At 28.7% G+C, this 18,118-nt stretch overlaps 1 long non-coding RNA gene across 1 annotated transcript; it reads left to right on the top strand.

Moving 5' to 3' along the window:
- Positions 1-3,886: 3,886 nt before the first annotated feature.
- Positions 3,887-7,104, top strand: LOC107844142. Its single transcript, XR_007047627.1, has 2 exons — positions 3,887-4,025; positions 6,643-7,104. It is a non-coding gene; the product is annotated as an uncharacterized LOC107844142 (long non-coding RNA).
- Positions 7,105-18,118: the final 11,014 nt, after the last annotated feature.

Raw genomic sequence — 18,118 nt, 5'->3', positions numbered from 1 at the left:
AAGCTTATATAGATATTTATATATAACTTTATTATAAAAAGTTAAATAGTAATTTACTCAAATAGAGTGGATTATAAATTTTTACAAAGATATCTAATTGTAATAACATTTCTTGCTTACAAATCTTATGAAAAAAAATAAATAAATAAAATTGGACACTACAATAAAATTAAAACCTTATCAATTACATGCACAAAAGATGATAAAAGAAATATTTCTAGAGAAAAAAATGCAATATTGTCGAAGGCAAAAATAATAGAGAGAATAATACCTTAAAAATTTGTGATGAAGAATGTTGAATAACGACCTTTTATATATAAGCGTTCGGATCCTCCTCCTTACATAAATATCAGTCGAATTTTCGTGTTCATATCTCAAATCTATATAGTCAGATTTTTTAAATAGATATTTGAATTATATTTAGTCGAATTCCTACATCTACATTTGTATGTAGCTCCATATCATCAAATCTTTAAATTTAGATTATGAAGATCAATTATCCACATGTGATTACAAGCAACCAAGACATTCACATATAAACTAAAGCCAACTCAATCACACCCAACCTTCGATAGAGGAGGGTACTATGCATAATGTGATATTGGTGAAAATGACTATACTACAAACAATTTTTTTGCTTCGATTTTGTTTTGTTCTTTGAAATTCCATAGCCGCCTTTTTTATGTTATTCTCATAAATTAGTATTACGTTTTTCTTTAACATAAATAACAATTAATATGTCTCACTTACCAATAATATGGATTTCTATAGTGGTTGAATTGTACATAAAAGTTACGATATTACAAAAAACATGACTCATAAATAAAAAAGAATTTAACCTCTTATCCTAATTCGTGATCTTGATATGTTTTTTTTAAAAGAAAAAAGGGATTGGAGCCCTTTTTATGTCATGATAATCAAAATTATGTCACGATTACGCAAAGAAAGTAGAAGAAAAAAAGAGCGATAAACCTTTGATTTTTGATTACTTCATTCGGCGGCAACATACTTATCCAATTTTTCGATCAGAAACTTTCAACTAAAAGAGAAACACAAGAAATTATCAAAAAAGAGAATCAATGTCAATTGTTGATTATTATTCTTCATATATAATCTTTAAAGGTATGATTTAAAAGAAATAAATAAAGGCAAAAGGGATGATGATAGTGATAGTAAGAAAACACGTGAATCAAAACTAAAATAAAAAGTAAAAGTACAATATAAGAATTTATTTCGTATAAATTTTGATCCAAAATATTACTTAAATAGAATTATAAAGAATATTTTTTATATAAGGTAAAATTCTATTTTTAGAAGTACTAAATATTAGCTAGATTAAATAATCAAAATCAACAAATATATGTTATTAAATCCTAAAACTCATGCTTAGGAACAATAAATTAAATTTATTCTATTTATAAAGTTTTCCTTTTATAAATCATATAATTAAATATAAATTTTTCCGCCTCTTTTTTTTTTACGTGCACAACGATTTCTTCCCTTTTTAACTTTGACTTGTCCTACAATTTTATTCTTAATATTATACTTATTCTTCTTTATAATATTAAATATCAAGTACTAGAAGTTTTTAGTTTATCAGGATTCTTTCTATATGTTTTAGGAGTTGTTAAATTCTTTTCATATATTTTAGAAGTCTTTAATATAATTAAATAATAAATTGAGGAAAATAGTAAAAAAAACGTTTTTATCTATTGCAGTGGTTTTTAATGAAGGGAAAAAAGTTCAAACGTCATTTTTAAGGCCCTTCACACTTTTAATATAGTATAGATATAATATTCAAACTTTTTTATACATAAAATATTAATTATAATCCACTTTTTAAATACTTTTTCAACTAGTTTTAGTAATTTTCAATAATTTGAAAGTAGATGTAGATATATATTTAAATTTGGGCCTTTAAGTTGTAATATTTGTCCATTAATTGCTAATTAAATGATCCAAAACCCAATATAAACTTAAAACCTAAACTTTTCACTCTTCATCTCACTTTTTAGTTTCAAGAGAGTTTTCCGCTCCTCGTTTTTTTTATAATTATGATTTTTCATTAACACATGAGTGAAAACATATTTGATCTAGTCTTCGATCACAGTATAATTGTAAAAATTGAATATTATTAAAAAAATCCGAAAAAACTCGGAAAAAATAAAAAAACTCGAAAAAACCGACTAAAACCTAAACCGAAAAAACCAATTTTATGTTGGTTTGATTTGGTTTATAGTTTTAATAAACCGACATGATTGATTTGTTTGTTTTTTTAATAAAAACCGAACCAACCCGACCTATGTACACCCCTGTCATAACATAAGTCCAAAGAAGTATATAATGCCTTCTATGATATTTCATAAATTAGGTATTGAAACATTTTGGAACATTATATTAATAAATTGTAGTATATTTTTATATTTCTTTTATAAAGAAACATTTACATTATTATAGCTAATAAAAACTTTTCAATACGTACCAGTTTAACCGCACGTGTCTCGTACATGTAATATTTGATCATTCAAAATTAAATGATAGATAGATTTATAATGAAGTGTAAAAACTTAAAACATTTTTCAATGATTCTTCACATTTTAATATAATATTGTATATTTTAGTGTAAACACATATTTTAGTGTAAACACATATATATATTTTACTATCAGAAGTTCTAATTAGTTGATGAATCATCACTTTTACGTTTGTCATGTAGTACCTTTTTTCGTGCTACCAGAGGCTAAGAGAGACGTTCAATTTGAACCATATTCGTGGTGCGTTTTCTTGTTTTTAAAATTAAATCTTTACAAAATTATTGATTACATTTTTATTACGTACTTAAAGCGTTTAAAAATTTAAATTTAGTATTTCTTAAATTTCTTACTCTAACGCTTTTATATTTATTTCTAGATTTTTCAAATCTTATTAAAATCAAATTTAGTTGATTTAGACTTCTTAAACTAATGAAAAAACTAGTAGTTGCCATTAATTCTGATGATTTCTAATAAGGAAAGATTTTACCATAAATATGTTTAATTAATTTTCATTCTTAAATATTAGAAAAAATAGTAAAAAAATGATTTTTTCTGAAGCAAAAAAATATTTATTGAAGGACAAAAAGTTCAAACGGCATTTCTAAGATCTTTCACACTTTTAATATATTACTATAGATTACAGATAGATAGATATAGATTATAGATTATAGATAATTATAATGATCTGCATATTCGATAAATTATTTGGACTAACTAGCTATTTTTTATTATAATCCTCACACAGTGTATAAATAATCTCCATAAATCATTTTTTATAATATTCAAATTATGAATCTTTTTGGTACATTATAAATTTGTGGCTCAAGTTTGAAGTTTTGAAATAAATTCTCTTCATCAAATATCATAAACAAACGTTGATTTTACATTAAAACTTTAAATTTAAATGTCAAATTGCATGGTCAAATGTCTACTTAAATTCAAACATAGAAGTACATAACAAACCAACAACGTACCCAATATATTTCCACGTCACTGTGAGGTATGGGAGAGTAGAAACGCAGTCCTTAGCACTACATTAAATACAATAGAAAGACTGTTTTTGATAAATTTCGGCTCAAAATTGAACAACGTAGGAAAAGTTATAATATTAGAATAAGAAACAAAAAATAGAAACAAAACAACAGACACAAACAAAAATAAAATTATCATCAAATAATACTACCAACAATTTATTCGAAACCACAACCAACAGTTGTGTAACTGCTCCAAAAACTGAAAGTATAAAATTGGTAATTTTGTATTTTTAAGGGGTAGCTTTAGTAATATTAAAACTTCATGGTAGGAATCTGAATATATTTTCCATATTTTTATTTGGAAAAACGTGCAACTTGCGTGTATCCAAGTTGTCTTACAAAATTTACATAAAAAGTTTATTATTGGTAAAGGCCTGGCCACTTGCTATTTGTATAAAATGATGACTTTGTGCTGACAATGTTATGAGTTGGAGCTATTTTCAAGAATCAAGAAACGGTAACGCCCCCCTCTCTTCTTCTCTTTCTTTCCTTTTTCTCTAAAATTTATGTCATTATGATGCCTTTAATATTACGTTATGGGCTTCTTTCTTTTTTTTTTGTTTGAGGTTTATCTTTGTCTGTTTCTTGTTATTTTAACCCTTTAGCTAATGAGCTTGAACTTGGATTTTGTTACGATTTTGATGGTTGGGTGGTGACCATTGAGGTTCTTTCTGACGTGGGTGTTGATGGTTTTCTTGATTTTTGTTGTTGTTGTTTGATGGGATTGGTCAATCAAACACATGGGTTTATGGAGTTAAAAGGGCGTTTTATTTTTCTACTTTCCTTTTGTGTACTGTTACTGCAAGTTTTGGGTTCTGTGTTGTTTCATCAAATAACTTGATTGTGTCTGATATGTGAGGGGCAAAGGTAGGGAGTGTAGTCTGTGTATATCAGATTCTTACAGGATCCCATGTATGAGATTACACTGAGTATGTTTTTGTTGTAGACATATGGTTCTTAGGTTTAACTGAGGGAAGAATTGCGTAAGTCCATATGAGTAGATCACCAAGTCCATTTCCCAAGCTGTGGGACTCTAACCCACTTCCTGTTCATGCCCAGGCCCAACTGGAGCATGGACAAGAATTGTACAAGTATATATAAGCAGACCACCAGTCCTTCCCTAACTAATGTGGAACTCGAACCCACTCTGATGATTATTGGTGTTTTCTAAGATGTGGGTGTGGATAAATTGTGGGAGTTTTAGCACATTATGGTCTTGTAGCCAGTTGACAGATTTCCAGTCTGGAGGGGGCAGTGAGTGTCATGATCCCCATATTTAATTCAGACAATTCTTGACTAAGTCACTTGTGGAACTATGGACACCCCTTAGATAGAAAAAGTTATTTGAAACAAAAGAACATAATGTAACTGAAGCATAATGGTGGTAATATAAGTTCGTAGTGCCATAACAGGTGTTCCCCTTTCGCCAAGAGTTCTTTCCAATGTCCCCCCCCCCCCCGGAGCATCAGTTCTTACTATATTATATGCTGGTTATGCTCTACCAGCTGAAATTGGTTTGTCTTATGCTTGTCTAGTTGTTTTGTGGCCTTATATTTTCCCATAGTGGTTTACGCACAGGACTCCAACCATGTGTTTTGACTGATGTGCACTGATGGTATGTCATGAAATGATCTGTCCTTTGTATCTTCCGCGAAGTTTTTTCAGGATCTTGAGTTTGACTTGGCAGCAATTGTCTTTTGATTCCTAAATGCTTTGATGTTTCCACGTTAAAGAGATCTTTTATGTTTTCTTTAGGGATTGAAAAGTTGGGGCTTATGCTATACTTGAAATTCCAATGTGGTTGTTGAACAAAAGTATTCATGACATGAATTTTGCATTACTTAATGTAGCTCTTTGAGTGGATCAAGAAATGATATCCTTTTCTGCATCTGTTTCCGAGCCATTTTATGTATGGGAACTCTGAAGGTTTCTTCTCCTTCTGCCTGTAAAAGCTTTAGGATAGTTTTGGGAGGCTGAGCAGAATGTGATGGTGTTTATATATGTTTCTTCAATTTGGAACATTTGTTATTACCTTCTACCAATAGGACTCTGCATAGTTGGCCAAGCGTGCATCAGGTTTCACGAATACTCGATTTATTACCTACTTGATTGGTTAGAATTTCTGTGTCTTCTCTTGTGTGTGTTGGGTTTCTTGAGAATGCAAACAGGAATGCTGTGATGTCTTGAGCCGGGGGTCTACCGGAGACAGCCTCTCTACTTCTCCTGAGGTAGTGGTATGGACTGCGTACATTTCATCCTCCCTAGACCCCACTATGTGGGAATACATTGGGTTTGTTGTTGTTGCAAACAGGAATGTTGATCACTTACATTTGATTGATCAATATAGTCATCTTGCTGACATCATAGACATGTGATCCTAATGACTTTATCTTTCTGTAGACTTTTCCTCTAGTTAGTTAAGAACGTGGACTATTGATAGAGCTTGTTTGTTCAATTTGGTAAACATGGGAAAGGATACAAATGCCGAAGGAATTTGGTTTCTTTATTGGCAGCGAAGGTGGTTGCCAATGATCTTATGATGTGGCTCCACAAAACTTAATGGTTTAACAAACTTTAGTCTGCTGCTGTACTTCTTCTTTTACAAGTCATGTTTTTTTTTGCTCATCTTCTTAATCATGTTGCATTTTATAGAATTCTCGTGGTCTGTAACATGTATAAGTTGTGAGATTATACCCCCCTTTTTCTTTTCGTTTTTTTTTTCGGTTGCACATTGGAACCAACTGTTTATTTTGGGCCTAGTGACACAGTCATGTTTCACCAAAAACATATCTTGACGAGACGTCAGCAACAACTAACAGTATACTCAAAATAGTACTAATAGAATATGAGTGGGGGCTTTTAAAGCCTTTAATATGCCAAATCATGTCTTCCATGTGGTTCGTTGATACAAGAAGGAAGTTCTATAAGGGTGTTTAGCCGACTGCCACAACCGTACGGGTGAAACTTGGTTGATTAATTTCCTGTTTTTCCAGCGAGATGTTTATTGCATTTTACCAACGTAGCTTTCCTTCGTTTATCATGTCTTAGTCTTACTTATCTTTATTTTCCTTCAGTGTTGTAATTTTCCAGGACAAAGACAGTCATTATATGGATAAGAAAGCATCTGGCAAGGGAATTTCTGAGGAAGTGACTCGTGAGTCACTAATCGCGATATCATACAGTGAACCAGAGAAGGATCTTCCTTTTATTGAATCTGCACCTGAAAACTCCAACAATGAGAATGTGGTAAAATCTGTTAGCGGCGACACAGATGATAAATATAGGTCGGAGTTGATCTCAATATCCTATGCAGAGCCACCAGACACTGAAGTTCAACCAGTTTCACCTAAGGCTAACTAAAACTCTTGTTGTTTCAATATCCTATGCAGATGTTAAAACTCTTGTTGTTTTGCAACATAATGTTATTTACTCATAAAAAAATAGACATCCCTTGAACTTTGAAGTGTTTTCATGTGTTTACACCTTTCACTGTTGTAATCATTGGCGGAGACACTATAAAGTGTAAATTCATGGTGTCACGGATCACATAGCTAAGAATGTATTTAAATTCACAATTAGCCACTTTTTTGCCTTTTGGCAGTCCCCTGCTGTAATGCTCTCGCGCATACGAGGTTTGGAGAAAGATTGGACTACAAAGATTTATTATGTGCAACTTTAACTTGGTATTTCTGATAGAGGCTATTTCCACAACTTAACTCTCGAGGCAACTTTTCTCCTATTCTAATTAAAAAATTGTTAGTCATGTTGAAATTTCAAAATATTATCACGAAATACTCGTGAAATTCCTTTTTGGAGAGAATTGGTCTTTTAGATCATTTATAATTTATTTTTTAAAAATAAAATTTATGGCAGCTTTACAAGAGATTTCATTTTACACATAAGAATCTCTATTTTCACACACACACAAAAAAAAAAAACTGAAGATGCTATTTTCTTCTTACCTTTTGCAAGGGACCCAAGAGATTTTCATTCAAAAAAACCTTGATATTATAACATAATAGTTTAACTTGTCACAACTTTGGTTGGTGGTACTTGTATATTTTGTGTCTCAGTGATATATGTGATAAAACATATATTAGTGGTACCTTACAAGTATAATGCTGATCTATAACCAATATGTATGATACCTTTTGTTTATTTACATGCATTAAAATTATATATACAATTATATTTGGTGCAAATAGATGAATATTTACCTTGTAAACTATATATTTTGTAGGGAAAAAAACATTGTCCACCACAAAATTTAAATTTGAATAAAAATTACCAAATTTTCTCATGATGGCAACCTCGTTAAAGGGGATTTTTTTTTTTAAAAAAGATATTCTATCAGAATTTTTGAGATATTTGGATCTTATTTATGGAAGAGAGGAATAAAAGACTACGGAAAAGAAGAGGAAACGTAGTAAAACGTGTATTGATGTTAAATAAAACCCTGTAATAAAGGTAAAATCAAACTTTTAAATCATTAATAATTTTATAAACAAAATATGTCAACAAATACCACAAAATTAGGGATACTAGAGACCTTCCTTTCTTATCTCTTTTCCAAGGGAAAAGGGCTTCATATACCTCTCAACTTTGTAATTTTGAGTTGATATACCTTCATTAGAAAAGAGACTAACATATAACTCTGCCTTTACATCACTTTTCATCTGATAAAAGTGAAAAAATATTTTAAATTTATTTTTAATTTTTTTATCAAAATAAAATCCATATATATAATGTATCTTTTGTATATTCTACGTATACTTTAACATTTTTTCTTTGTACATATGACAATATCCACACTTTTTCCTCGACTTAGGTATTAAATTGGTGCTACATTTATCAGTGGGCTTAATGTGGATTTTTCTGGCCCAATGAACTTCCTTTGGACCACTTTTGCTTATTGGGCCTTAGGATTCCCATTTTTGAGAAAGGAAAAATTACCTAAAACCACAACATAACTATCTAAACTTCTAAGAATCCTCCCACTTTTTAAAAATTACTTAAATCCCAACATTTCATATTTTTACTATTTCTGAGATACAAGTTAACCCTACATGTATCTAATGTATGTATCTACTGTGATACAAGTTAATCACATTAGATACATGTATGTATCTAATGTGATTAACTTGTATCATCAGCGGTCAAATGTTGGAATTTTAGGAGGTTTTGAAAGATGTTGGGATTTTTAGTAATTAATGATAAACATGTCGGTATATATGTAAAATTTAATTTGAGAAAAGGGGTCTAAGTACACAAATAGCCATTGTCTCAGTAAGCTGAGTTACGTGAAGTGCTGTGGTTATCGATTCGATTTCATTTTCCATCTACATTTTGACATATTTATTTTCCACATTAGACTAGGCCGCACTAAGAAAAATAAATTTGGTATATACTTTTTTGGCATACATTAGGCTGAATAATTACATATAGCGCACCAAATTTCCATAATATCTACCTAAGTGCCACGCCAAGCTTACGCTATTAGTTTTCTTCTCATTTATATGATTTTTTTTGTCAAAAAATTCAAAATACAAAATTCAAAATCATAAATTAAACCTTGATTTAGAAATCCATTCATCATCTTAATAATAATGTTGAAATGTCCTTACGACTTAAGAGGGTTTGAAATATTTTAAAATGAAAAACGTATTTTCAAGAAAAGAAAAAGGGGAAAAGACATCACATCTTCATTTTAAAAATAAATAGTCCAAGTTTGATATTTTGTCCAAAAACAGTCAGTCGGTTATTTTATTTTCACATTATAGTCATTTTCTAACTATGGTCATTTTGACATAGGTAGTGCAGACACAGTTTATATATCATATTAATACAGTCCATATACAATACTAATACAGTTTTCAACTTGGACTATTAGGCCCTCTTTAAAAAATTTCAATTTTTTTTGCTATAACTTTTTAAACTGAAAAATATTCTGCTTTTTTTATTGTTTAAAAATAATAATTAAATATGATTGTATAAAAGCGGTATAATTATTATATAAGAATATGTATCTATATAATATATATGTATAGAAATTATATTGTTCTATCAAATATGTATATTTATAAAATATATAATAGAAAAATGTATAAAAAGTGTATAAAAATTATATAATTATTGTATAAAATGTGTAAAAAAATTATACAATTATTGTATAAATTATGTATTGAAACTATATAATTTTCATATAGAACATTTATATGTATAAGATATATATAGAAATTGTATAAAATATGTATAAAAATTATATAGAATAAACCGATAAATTAAAATTACTAAAAAATAAAATTTGAATTTCATTGTCATTTTCTTGAAATTAATTCGGCCGAGTGGCCATTTGTCTCCTTTTCCCAAAGAAAAAAGTGATGAGCAACTATAATCTCTACTCTTGCATTATTTTTTATTTAGTTTGAAAAGATTAGTGAGATTATGAAATATACAAGTGTATTTATGGATGACCTCTTATGACAAGTGACATCCAAGTTGGCCAAATAATTGAGGAATCTACACAAGTGCCGTAATACACACACTACAAAATTTGGCAATGGGACTCTCTACCACTCATATTATACTACTAGTATTAAAATACTTCCTCGTTAAAGAATGACCTACTTTCCTTTTTAATCCATTTAAAAAAGAATGATTTATTTTCTTTTTTAATAATTTTTAAATTTTAACTTTTCACATGACATGTTTAAAGACCACAAAATTGAAAGATATTTTGGTACATTTGACATATCTTTAATTTAACACCATAAGATTCAAAATTCTTCTTTATTTTCTTTAACTCCGTGCTAAGTTAAAATAGGTCATTCTTTTTTAAACGGAGGAAGTAACTTTTTAGGACACTAGCCAGTACGGCCCAAATTAATTTGTGTATTTGCTCAGAATGTTATATACTAAGTATTATAGTAAGTACTATTTTATTTTTCTCACTGCTATTATTTTATCAACAAATATAATAGGCATAATATATAAATATGTCATTTAACTTGGATACTATTATTATACCACGTAGGACGAGCATGTCTAGCACATAAAAAGTTGAAAGCCGATATTAATATAGATGTAAGTTAACGCCAAATTAAATGATACGTTTATGTATTATGCCCAATTAATATTTACTATTTTAGTTTTCCTTTATTTTTTCCCAACATGTACCACCTACCATATGCAACAGGAGGCCTCCGAGAGTCTGTCATTCTTAATTGGAAAAAATACATACAGTAACATACTTAAATATTAAATTATAAAAAATAGCAACACTTTTATTAAATTATATTTTGTAGTATATGTATTTATATATATTTGTATTTTTATAGCAATAATTTGTAAAAATTTAAAATATATATCGATCATAAGGGCAGTAAAAATCATATATATTTGTATTTTTGTAGCAACAGTTTACAGAAATATAAAACACAACTGACTATATTATATAATTATGAAACTGTTGCTATGAAACTCATAATTAAGGGGATAAATACCCTATTTCTGAATTTTGCCCTTCTTAATTTTAGGTCAAATCAACACTAGTGATGGGCTGTAGCCTGTGTACGTAGTTTGCCATTTTCAAGAACTATCCTGCAAAATATCTGAAGAAAATGCTAAAGTCAATATAATATTCCCATATTATTCTTGTAGTCTATAGTCTATACACTTCAACAACACTGCGGCAAATATCACATGCCAGATACTAACAATTCGTTAAACCGGTTTCTAACATCCTTTAGGCCATAAAAATTAGTATTTCCTTATTTATAAAATAATTTTAAAAATTTTATTTCATTTGATCATGAAAAATTTAAATTAAATTTAAAATTGTATTTCAAATCTTGTTTTAGACTTATTTTCCATTTCCAAAGTTGTATTTAAGTACCTAACATTATTTCAAATACTCTACACAAAACAAATATAGTGAAACAATACTTGCTTATTCAATAATTTTAAATATAGTAAAAAATATTTAGAATCTACGGCTATACACTTACTAAATTTCGGCTTACTTCATTGGTTGATTATATATAGTATTCCTACATTATTCATGCAGTCTATATATAGTCTATACACAACTCTGTGCATGTATCACAGTGCCAGTGCTGCAGCTAATACTAACAATTCTTTAAACTAATTAATCTCTATCCACTCGTTTGCCCATATAATTATTTTTTATTATAATATTTATTTTATTTAAAATTAATATTTGATCATGAAAATTTATATCCAACATGAAGTTGTATGTCAAATTTGAAAAATAAAATATAACCTACTTTTAAGTTACTATTCACCTTTGAAGTTGTATCTAGATACACAACGTTATTTCAAATTTTAAATAATTTTCTTTGCAAAAAATATAATCAAACATAATTTTTTTTTTTAATTTCAACTCCATAAATTTCTAATAAAATAAAAAATTATCGAGAATTTTATGGCTATGAGCCTTATTCTACATTTCGGTGCAATTTCATTGGTTGATATATATAATATTCCAACATTATTCTTGTAATCCATAGTTTATACACATCATGTCTGCGTATATATCACATGCTAGTGCTACAGCTAATACTAACAAAATAACATGAGTTGTGGTGTAGTGGATGAGGCTGTTTCACCCATAATCAGACCCTGGGTATGGAGAAAACTTTGTTGAGAGCGCTGCCACCTTAATGGGCCCCGCAACGCGCGATCCGGATTAGTCGGGACTTCAATGCGGACATCGGACACCGAATGAAAAACCAAAAAAAAATACAAACAATTCTTTAAACCAAACTCTATGTTTCGACGCACTTCATTGGTGGGTATATAGTGTTCCAATATTATTGTTATAGTATATAGTAGGATATACATAAAATGTACCTATGAATCACATGGCAGAGATGCAGCCAGCCACTACAGATATCCTAAACCACCGCCCTTTAACTACTGTGATGGACCTTCTCCCTATATATGGAAGCCACAGAATTCCAGTTTCAACACAAATATCGGGACAGAATATTCTAAGACATACCCGAATTAAATATACGTAGGGATGACACTGGGGCAGGACGTGATTGATTTAAGTCTTTTCATGTTAAAATGTTGCCCCGTTCGATTTGTAAAAAATTCATGGGGCGTTTTATTTTCTTTCTTATTTTTTTGTCTATTAAAACAGACCTGTATTAAATAAGATTGTTCACAAGTTACTCATGGCTATAATTAGTCAAGATTGAAAACAAAAGTGTTGGGATGTTTCCCGTTATAAGAAATTGATTGCAAAGCTTAATTTTCCTTTCAAAACAAGTTCAGACAGATTGTTCCATAGGAATATACTGATGGAACTACAAAAAAGATTATCTTCAACATATCTGATGACTGCGCCTCAGACTTAGCCCTCATTTGTTTGCACTTAATGGAGGTCTGAATCTGAATGGTTCAGACTTCAGACCATTAAGTGCATTTGTTTTTTATTAAAGTTTTAACTCTTAATATGTCTAAATAGATCTTAATCATTCAGATTTAGAACCAAGCCTTAATAGGTCTGAAGGGATATTTTGATGTTGGATAATATTCACCACTCTATTCATATTCAGTAGTCACCATTGTAAACCACCACCCACCTCCACCATCACAAACACCATGACAAAAAATATCGCTACCAAACACAAGTGTCAACTACTACCATACTTACTACCGCTTTTATTCTAACTATATTCACCGCCACCACTATCGTCAACAACACCACAATCAGCAACCTCTATCGGCCAATCCCCACTACCAACCAACTCATCTATCACAACTAGCACCACACTAACTACCACTAATACATCACAACCTCTACACATTCTTTGGTCGCCACCACCATTGTCATTAATAACGCCACCTTTACCACCACTTTAATCAGTACCACCGCTACAATTTATCTCTACTAACAATCATCTCCACCATCACAACAAATAACATCTTCAACTAGCACCAACACATCGTTAATCATCATGCATTCATATTTCAGCCAACACAATCAACACCTTAAACTACTAACAGCAAGTAACGTCACATCACAACCACCACCACCACCATCAATCGCCACCATCATAACAATCACTACAATATCAATCATCACCATTATCACCACCAACATTATTAATCACTAACATCAATCATCGTCACCGCAACCACCATTATAAGCCATCTCCACTATCACTAACAAACATAAATGTTTTTCTCAATCAAATACTAATAATTTTGTTGTATTAAATTACATACTTTTTTAATATATAATTAATTTTTTATTTGAATTGTATTTTTTATTTTATTATGAATACAAATGATTTTTTTTTTACACATTCAAATGTTGAAAAATAAATAGTCTTAATCGTTCAGTTTTTAGATCTAGAGACAACATTTTAAGCATTCAGATGTGCATTTAGATTCAAACGTCTTAAAAAAATACTAATGGAGCCTTAGTCAAGACATCTGCTACTCCTCTTCAACAGGCGTCCTGTTTTTGTTTGTTCCATTTAAGTAAAGATACTTCTTATTATTATATATGTATAAGTTATTTTTTACGAATATTTAAAAATATGTCTGAAGCTATAGAATTCAAGCATCACCCAAAAAAAAAAAAAAAAAAAAAAAATTTTTAAGACAAACGAATTTAAAAGAATCTACACAAAAGCAGAACCTACGTAGTATTGGCTTCACCAACGGCCAATCATAAATTGAAAATTTTCTCTTTGCCATATTTCGATTGTTAAAATTTCATGAAGCGTCTTGTTTTCTCTTTTTTTTTTTTGTTAAACAGATATGCATTAAAATAAGATTGTTCTCAAGTTACTCCTTCCAATAGTTAGTCAAGATTAAAAACAAAAGTGTTGGGATGTCTCCCATCAACAAATTCATTACAAAGCTTAATTTTTTTTAAAAAAATAAGTTTCTACGTACCATGTCTGATCAAATTGTTTAGGGGTGTACATCGGTTGGTTCGGTTCAGTTTTATATATTATAGGTTCGATTTATGGTTTTCGATTTTTAAATATGCTAAATCAATAACCAAACAAATAAGATATTTTTCATTGGTTTTCAGTTTATCGATTTTTAGTCCTTATCGATTCGATTTTTTATTTAACCAATAAGAAAATACTCATAAAATAAAAATAGTGGTAACTAACATGAAAAAAAAAACGAATCATAGTTGTAACCAAAAATCCTACATGATGTGTTTTAATTTACAAGAATCTTCAAGTTTGAACTAATTGTTATTAGGAGAATTTAAGAGTTTGTATAATTGAAATAATAAGTTTGTTAATTTATAGAAATTATAGAGAAATTAAGATTTTATATATATATATATATATACTTATTGGGTTATCGGTTTACTCAATAACCCAATAAGAAAAAATCGAACCGAACCAATAACCCAATAATTTTTTTTATAAAACTATTAAAAAATCGTTAATCCAATAACCCAACAACAATAAACCAATAACATTTTTATCAATTCGATTTATCGATCGGTTCGATTTTTGCACACCCCTAAAATTGTTGCATAGGCACACACTGATGCAACTACAAAATAGATTGTCTCCAGCATGCATGTCTGATGACTGCACCCCAAACTTAGTCAAGGCGTCTGCTACCCCAGCTCCAGCATGGGGCGTCCTGTTGTCGTTATTCCGTTTTAAGTAAAGATATTTTTTATTACTGCACATAATTTATTTTTCGCGAATACTTAGAAGATGCGTCCTGTTTTCGTTGTTTCATTTAAGTAAAGATATTTGTTACTATTAAGTATAAGTTATTTTTCATGAATATTTAGAAGACACATTCTATTTTCGTTGTACCATTTAAATAAAAACATTTATTACTACTACGTATCAATTATTTTTCACGAATTCTAAGAAGTAGGTATGAAGTCATAGAATTCAAGTATCAACAGAAAAACAGGACAGAATATCCAAGACGTAAACAAATTTATAACCACACACAAATAGAAACAATATAGAATTGGCTTCACCAATAACCAATCACAAATTGAAAAAGTTGCCAAGGATTTCCTATTGGACAAAATGTTTTTTGAGAAAATAACATAAAATGATCTCTTACGTTTGGGGGGTAGGGACCTTAAACATACTTGAGCATTTTTTATCCCAGTGAATATTTTGAATTTTTGTTAAACATTTAACAAGCTATGTCGATTAAATTTGATTAGAATTATATTAAAAAAATATTCAAATTCACATTTTGAGGTGTAATTTTATAGTTCCTGTTATTTTTATTTATTTTCAAGAGTCTAGTACAACTTTTAATATGAAATTTTTGCTAATTTTAGTCTTGTGTAAATTTTATATTGCGGTTGTATTTTATGAGAGGTTTCTAGTGTTTTCGGTTAAAAAAATCACAGTTCTACTCAAGTCTAATAAACATGGTTTGTTAAAGCATTTGGCGGAAATCAAAACACTCATTTTGCTAGAGATATTAAAGTATCAAAACTGTTCAAGAATGTATTTAAGAAACTACTTTAAACTTATCTCCAAAGAACAATTTTAATCATTTTCAGATCTTTTCATAAGGAAAAAGGGTAATACTACAAATAATACAAAATTACTGTGGTCCATGATCTTCATGTTTGGAGTATTAACTAGATTCTCAAAATATTGAATGAAACTCCTCTCCATTTCTCATCCTCTCTATTAACCCAAATTCCTATTTAAATTTTTGACACTTGTCCGGTATATTTAAAGGGAATCTTGCAAAAATAGCCACATTTTATTGAAAAATTCATCTTTCATAGTCATATTTTATATAATTACCATTTATAACCGTTGTATTCAATTTACGCCCGTTGTATTCGATTTTATCAATAGTCTGTATTCATATAAAATATAAATGTAGTACCATTTAGTTGCTGTATTCGATTCACAGCCGTTGTATTCACTTTTACTCAGTGGTTTGTATTCATAAAAACATAAATACACTACATATTTAGTCTTGCCAAAAACACTACCATTTTTTCTTTTTTATTTTTTTTCGTGTTTTCCTCGTTTTTTCTTCTTCTTTTTTCTAATTTTTTCTATTTTATATTTTTACTTTTTTTTTATATTTTTTTCCTCTCTTCTATCTCACTTTTTTTTGTACTTATTTTCTTTATCATTTTTTTGTTCTATTTTATATTTTTTGTATTTTTAAAAAATATAACTACTCGAGCACAAGTCATTGATGATAACGTAAATACCATAATTGTTTATCTATTTGTAGTCACGCCGTCATTTATATTTTTGTATTTATTGATACAAACATATTTGTATTTGTATTTTAAAGTTCGCACTTGTATTTGTATTTTATAGTTCGCGTTTATATTTGTATTTTATAGTTCGCACTTGTATTTGTATTTGTTAGTTCGCACCATCATTTATATTTTATATAATTCACACTTGTATTTTAAAGAACTGTTTTGTATTTGTATTTTATAATTGACTGTATATTATATTGGATTATATTTGTATTATGATTTTATTGTGTTTGTATATTTAGATTATATTTGTATTTGTATTCTATTTTCGTCGATTTCTTTTTATTTTTAAAGAATTATTTTGTATTTGTATTTGTAAGTTGATTGCATATTGTATTTAGCCGTGATTATGTACAATTTATCATTTGTATTTGTATACAAACAAGTAAATGCATTAATTATATTTTCTTGATTCTAAAATATATAAATATGCAATGTATCATTTGATACAAATGTACCATTTTGTATTTGTATGTCAAAATTATTATTCGTATTTGTTAATAATTATCACTTGATACAAATATAATTACAAACAAATGAAACAAACGATTTTAAAAATACAAATACATATTGTATTTATATACATATTGTATTTTTATAAAAAATTAAATTATATTTATTTGTATCAATAAATACAACTCGTATAAATAAATACAAACAAGTATTCGTAAAAAGAAAATCAATCGTTCCTTTTAAATTATTAAAAAATACAAATGATAGATCATACTTGTATCTATATGTTATAGTTCGCATTTGTATTTGTATTTTATAGTTTTCACTTGTATTTGTATGTTATAATTCACCTTTGTGTTTATATTTTATAATTCACACTTGTATTTGTGTTTGCTAGTTCGTACAAATTAAAAGAAAGAGAAAAATAAAAGGAAAAAAGGAGAAAAATGTGGGAAAAAGGAAAAAAAATACAAAAAAAGAAGGAGAGTAATAGAAAAAAAAAAAAAGAAGAAAAAGAGAAAAAAAAGAGAACGAAAAAGAAAAAATTGAAAAAAAGAAAGAAGAAAGAGAAAACAAAAAAAGAAAAAGAAAAAATGAAGAAAAGAAGAAAAAAAGAGTAATATAAAATAGAAAAAAAAAGGAGAAAACATAAAAAGAAAAAAAATACAAAAGAAAAAAAGAAAAAGAAAAAGAAAAAAATTGAAACATAGTTCACACTTGTATTTGTGCTTGCTAGTTCGCACAAATGAAAAGAAGGAGAAAAATAAAAAGAAAAAAAAAAGTGAGAAAAAGGAAAAAAAATACAAAAAAAAAAA

The sequence above is a fragment of the Capsicum annuum genome, chromosome 1 (genome assembly GCF_002878395.1).
Source record: "Capsicum annuum cultivar UCD-10X-F1 chromosome 1, UCD10Xv1.1, whole genome shotgun sequence".
NCBI classification, from domain to species: domain Eukaryota; kingdom Viridiplantae; phylum Streptophyta; class Magnoliopsida; order Solanales; family Solanaceae; genus Capsicum; species Capsicum annuum.
This window is presented reverse-complemented; position numbering and strand designations above follow the sequence as displayed.